Raw genomic sequence first — 6,322 nt, 5'->3', positions numbered from 1 at the left:
AGCCACCGTTGGCCGGGCGGTGGTGGCGCAGGCCTTTAATCCCAGCACTTGGGAGGCAGAGGCAGGCGGATCTCTGAGTTCGAAGCCAGCCTGGTCTACAAGAGCTAGTGCCAGGACAGTTAGGGCTGTTACACAGTGAAACTCTGTCTCGAAAAACAAACAAAAACAAAAAAAGAAAAAAGAAAAAAAAAAAGAGCCACGGTCATTCTTTCCTAAGTCGGAATATAACAAGAGGAAAGAGTGTCACAAGTTCCCGGGTCTCAAATGACCTGTGGGAATAGGTCACTTTCCTCCCTTTCAATGATATTCTCACCCTTATAACCAGGTACTATCCATGAGAAACCTCCAGGGTGCCAGGAAATGTTCACACAAAATCCTGACGCTGATTCTGAGCAAGTGTAACCATTCCAATGGCTAATAAAATATCTTCCTGAAGTTTAAGCAGTTTATAACACTGCTTTCCATAAAATGGAAAGTCTTTAATAGAGTTAGTTATTTACTACTAATACCTAAAAGTTACTTTTGGAAAAAAAAAAACAAAAACAAAAATTTAAAAAACAAACCCAAGTGGTTTCTGGTGTTTAATTCTGGAGGGAGCCATAGACTTGACGGACATTGCTCTAATAGACTCGTTCTGGTCCTGCAGGTGTCTTAGCACCCACAGCTCTGAAAACCAAAACCGTAAGGGAGACATCATTCGAGCAGTAAGTCATGTTCAACCCTGGAGGCTGGAACTAACTGTGACCTTAAAAGGGACCCTGAGTGTGTTTCAGAAGGTGAGACGTTTCCAGTAGAACTTTGCTTTTTGTGTCATAAGAAAATGTTAACGCTTTCAAGTATATATTAATTCATTATTAAGATAAAGTTCCGGAAGATGAGAGTTCAAGGAGAAAATGGGATGTTAAGTGTTCCCAGCACTTCAAACGATACGCATGTGAGGTATACATACGCTGATTATGAACCTTTCTAAGACGCAGCTGTTACAAAATACCACGTTGAACATAATAAATACATGTTTTTGTTCGTTAAAAAATAAAGAAAATGAAACGACATATAGACAACTTTGCTTGCATAATTTTAAATAGATGATTATGTTATTAATATAGTATTAATTAGTATTATTAGTTATTAATATAGTATTTAGATTCCCTTAGATACATATAATCATTTAATTTTTGGCAAAAGTAATGGATTATATAGTTTGTAGGAAATTCTAGTCTTTATAGTTACATATAATAAGCTTAGAAGAGTATTTAAAATTGTGAGCATGGTGACTCACGCCTGTAGTCCCAGAACTCAAGAGAGTTGGAGGAGGACAGCCACAGGTCAAGGAAAATATGGATGAGAGTGTATGACCCTGTCTCAGATAAAAAATAAAATAAAGTCAAGATTATCATTATTAGTCCCATAGGCATTAAAGGAATTATGAAGATATACAAAATTCTATAACTACAAATACGATAACTTAGATGAAAGCAATCAATGCTTTAAAGACACAAGCTGCTATCATTCAGCCAGGCAGTGGCGGCACACAACTTTACTCTCCATACAGGAGGCAGAGGCAGGTGGATCTCTGCGTTTGAGGCCAGCTTGGTCTACAGTAAAGCTGCACAGAGAAACCCTGTCTCTTAGAAAGAAAAGAAGACACAGAGCTTAACATGAACACCTTCATAAAAAGAAAGTATCCCAGGCTAGATGGTTTCCCTGATGAATTTCCAAACATTTAATAAAAAAGAGATACAAATTATACACAACCTCTTCCAGAAAAGGCAAGAAAGAGAGCACCTCCAGCTTTTTCTAGAAGGTCAGCATGGCTTTAATACCAGAAGAAGACAAAGGGCATTTATAGACCAAGTGGTATACACATGCCTTGAATCCTAGCATTCAGAAGGTTGAGGCAGGAGAATTGTGAGTTTGTAACAAGTCTGGGAAACCTTACAAAACCCTGGTCTCACATTACAGCCCTGTAATACTAGCTACCTGAAAGGCTGAAGAAAGAGTATATTTGCAAGGCAAGTTCAAGTTCAGCTTGAGCAATTTAGCAAGTCTCTAGGGCGATGGTGGCTCTCGCCTTTAATCCCAGCACTCAGGAGGCAGAGGCAGACAGATCTCCGTGAGTCCCAGGTCAGCCTGGTCTACATAATAAATTCCAGACCAGAGCTACAGAGAATGACCTATGATCCAGCCACAAAACAAAACAGGAAACAAAAACTATATATCTTTCAAGAACACAGAGACAACACTCTCAATAGAGCATTGGCAAAGTGATTCTAACAACACATGCAAAGAATTCTAACCACAAATTTAAGTGGCAATACTTCACACATTACAGTTGATTGAAGAGACGCACAGTAGAAATTCCACAGAAATTACTCCCTATTAAAACAGAAACTTCCACATTAGTTTTACTTGTAAATAATAAAGATAATATCACACAAATGCCAAGAATCTCTCTATAGATAATGACATTTTCCAGAAGATTCTGTTCTTTCTGTGTGTGGAAACAATCTCCTAACACCTTCATTTATCCCATGGAAACTATGAGTACAGACAGAGCCGTCCCGCCAGGGAGAGCACAGCACCACTTCCTCCTGCTGTCCTCCACTCTGGCACCTCAAGCGGCTTTTCAAAACAGCAACCTTGCTGAATTTGAATTACCATAAAACTCTAATAACCAAGACAGTGTACACGTATAGATATAGCTAGGGCATGCATATAGATAAATGAAGAATTAAAGTCTTATTTATGTGTATGAAGTTTTGTCTGCATGTACATCTGCACGTCACATAAGTACGAGCACCATGTGGGTGCAGGGAATTGAACCCACGACATCTGGAAAATCAGCCAGTGCTCTTCACCACTGAGCCATCTCTCCAGCCCTACTCCTTCTTCTTCTATTTTTATATATTTATTTTTTTGTGAGTCAAGGGCTCTTTTTGAGTATTGGGGTTTCGTGTCCAGCACCACCATGTGTGCAGAGGGAGATTTCTTATTTCATGTAGCTCTTTAGGCAACTCTCATGCTCAGTCACTAGGCTGCACACTCACCTCTCATCGGTTCATTCTGTTGTTCATTCGTTCATTTGTTTCCAAGCCAGGGTTTCTTTGTGGAGTCCTGGATGTCCTAGAACTCACTTTGTAGATGAGACTAGCCTCAAACTCAAAGAGATCCTCTCTTGCCACTACCGCCCAGTTAAAACACTAAAGTTTTATTTCTGAGATGGAGAGTTAACACAGGCTAATACTTTCAAGTGACTTTAAAACCCAGTAATATTCTGTGTATCCTGGAGTGAATCTTTGGCTAGCTTAACCTGCCGTCAGTAAGCACACTGTTTGTGGCAGTACTGGCACAACTAATCCAAGACTCTAATGTACATTGAAAAAGTGAAGAAGCGGTTATTGTGGTATGACTGAAAATAAGAAGATTCAGGCTGTCATGATGGCTCAGCCAGTACAGGCACTTGTCACCAAGCCTGACGAATAAATACCCTGTGTCCTGTCCCCAGGACCACACGCCAGAAGGAGAGAACTGACACCCAGCACAGCTCCTCTCCTAACACACAAATAAAGAAATGAAATTTATGTTGTTAAAATAAAAGGAACAAAAGATTTAAAGCACAGGAAGGAAACAGAAGTGTAAAAGCAATTAAACCAAACCCAACTGTCTTGGATTTTTCAGAGTTGGTGAAATGGCTCAGGGGTTGAGAGCACTGGCAGTTCTTGTGGAGGATCCGGGTTTGATTCCTAGCACCTACATGACAGCGCATAGCTGTTTCTACCTTTAGTTCTGGGGGCTCCGATGCCTCCTTGGGCATGGGGCATGTACGTGGTGCACATACATACATGCAAGCAAAATACATACATATTTAAAATAATTTTTAACAAAAATGTTAAGCTGATTAAAAATTTTAAAACAGTTAAAAATTTTTAAACAATTAATTTGAATTAAATAAATTAAATTCTAAAAGCACTTAAAAGAGGTTTCGTCCACTAAAACTGACAGTGGGATGATTGTACATGTCTCTTGTACCAGTTACTATAGAGGCTGAAGCAGAGGCTAAGAGTTTAAGGCCAAGTGCACATACATGTACATGCAGACACTAACATATTATACATATTAAATTTCTATTTAAAAATTTGAGGTAAGGTCTCACTAGGTCATTCTGGTGAGCCTAGACCTTGCTCTGTCGACCAGGTTGGCCACAAATTCACAGAGATCCACCTCCCTCTGCCTCCAGATTACAAAATCTTCTTTATAGGGTAGATGCAGGGATAAAATAAGAGACACACCTTTAAAAACCCACTAGATTTTAATTGAACACGTATGAGTGTTTTGCCTGCATGCATGCATGTGCACCACATGTGTGCCTGGTGCCCAGAGAGGTCAAAAGAGGGTGTTGAAGGCCTTGGAACTGAAGTTACAGATGGTTGTGAGTCACTTTCTGGGTGCTGAAACTGGCAGTCATCTGTAAGAGTAGCCAGTGCTCTTCCTGCTGGATCACCTCTCCATCTCCAAGACAACACCTTTCATACCATGCTCTGCACGGAGATGCTAACTAAAACATGGCTCTGATTGTTTCTAAACCCACGGTGTTCGGGAGAATGAGTTAGACATGAACCTTGTGGTCCGTTCCACCAGCACAAAATCAAAACAAATCAAGGTGGATGACCTGGCAGGGCACGCGTCTCACAAACAGAATTTTCCAGCGATGATCCTGAAATGGCAACGATGTTTAACAGAACTCCACGGGACTGTGGTAACCTCTGAGAGCCTGTACTCCTGGCCCTGTCACCTTACAGGGCTGAAGCGGCATCAAGGAAGGAAGGGCCAGTCAGACAGAAATCAAGTCTTTGTCCCAGCAGGCCACCCTTGGCCATCCACACCCTCCACCTCCTCTCCTAGACACAAAGACGAGCAGGGACGGCTTTGCGGAGGAAGGAGCGACAGCTGCGGTGTTGGGAACTCCCTGACACTGGACTCTCAGAGCCAGGGCTCCCAGACACTGGGCTGCTTCATGCCCAGGGCAATCTGGAAAACAAGGTATTCTTATCCCACTCTGTCAACAAGCAAAGAAAAGTTCCGACTGGCGAAGGCAGTTGCCCAAGGTTATATAACCGTGGAGTGACTAAGCCAAGCTTTAGCACTGGGTCCAGATTCAACTCTTGTAAACAGCCGGCACCAACCTGGGGCATAGACTGGCCCAGGCACCACATGTAGGACAGGACAGGACCAGTTAGGTCTCACCCAGTCCTTGTAACTTCATTAATCCAGGTGTTCCCAGAGGAAAGGTATGGCCGAGCCCTCAATGCAGCCCCCTCTCTATTTTAGCGGCCGTATGCAACCCTGTTGTACTCAGTAGGATCCTGGGAAATCGGAGGCTTCCCAAATGTGACCGGGAGATGTCTTTGGCCTCTAGTGGTCACTTCCCAGAACAATATGGCCATTCACCTCAAGTCTGTGTCTTTGGAAAACGCATGAATGGAAGGTCTGCTCTGAGTCAAGCTACCAGATCCCCAAATTCAGAAAGCATAAGAGCCTCTTTTACAAGCTACATGGCCCACTGCTTAAATTCCATAAAGCCAGAGTTATAGTCTCAAGATATCCAGGGTTAACCTAAATCTAAAGCCCCTCAGGTGCCCGGTATGACCCACAGCTGTGAAGCTGTCCAGTTGCTTTCAGGTTGATTCCACCCAAGCAGAGCCAAGTCCTCCCTCCAGCATGGGACGGTGCCCAAGAACCATGTGTTATGGTTTCCATCACGCATAAAGTCCAAGTTGAGCCTGTCATCCCTTCGAGCCATGTCACTACACATTACCTAGGTCACAGCTGCCTCACCCCCAGGGTCATCACTTTCTGCAGAAAAGGCCACAGTCACTTGCTATGAGTCAGAAGTTCCCCAAATGTCCGGACACAGCTCAGAAGCAGAAGGGAAGGGACAGCAAACAGACTCGGCGGGGGCTGTCTAGCCATGACATAACAATCGAGCACATTGACTTAGAGGAATACTCACCCCCTAATCAGACTTGGTTCCCAACACCTGCGGAAGCTGTGGAGCCAGCATTTCCATGTGGAGAGACAGAAAGCTGGCTAAGCATCACATGTTCCCAAGGGCACTCTCAACATTCAAGGTCAGCGGGCTGGCTCAAGCAACCCAGGATCTGGAGATGCAGGAGAGCTAACGAACCCTTTCCCAGGAACTGAGAGTCTGTCTGAGCAGGAGTATTTTTCGCTGAGGAGATACAGTTTCCAAAGAGAAGTCATCCTTCAGCAAGAGACACATGGGGCAGAGAGCAGAGGCCAGGTATAGTTTCCCAGGGACACC

Source organism: Microtus ochrogaster, chromosome 1, assembly GCF_000317375.1.
Source record: "Microtus ochrogaster isolate Prairie Vole_2 chromosome 1, MicOch1.0, whole genome shotgun sequence".
NCBI lineage: Eukaryota > Metazoa > Chordata > Mammalia > Rodentia > Cricetidae > Microtus > Microtus ochrogaster.
The sequence above is the reverse complement of the archived record's forward strand: the minus strand, read 5'-3'. Positions refer to the sequence as shown.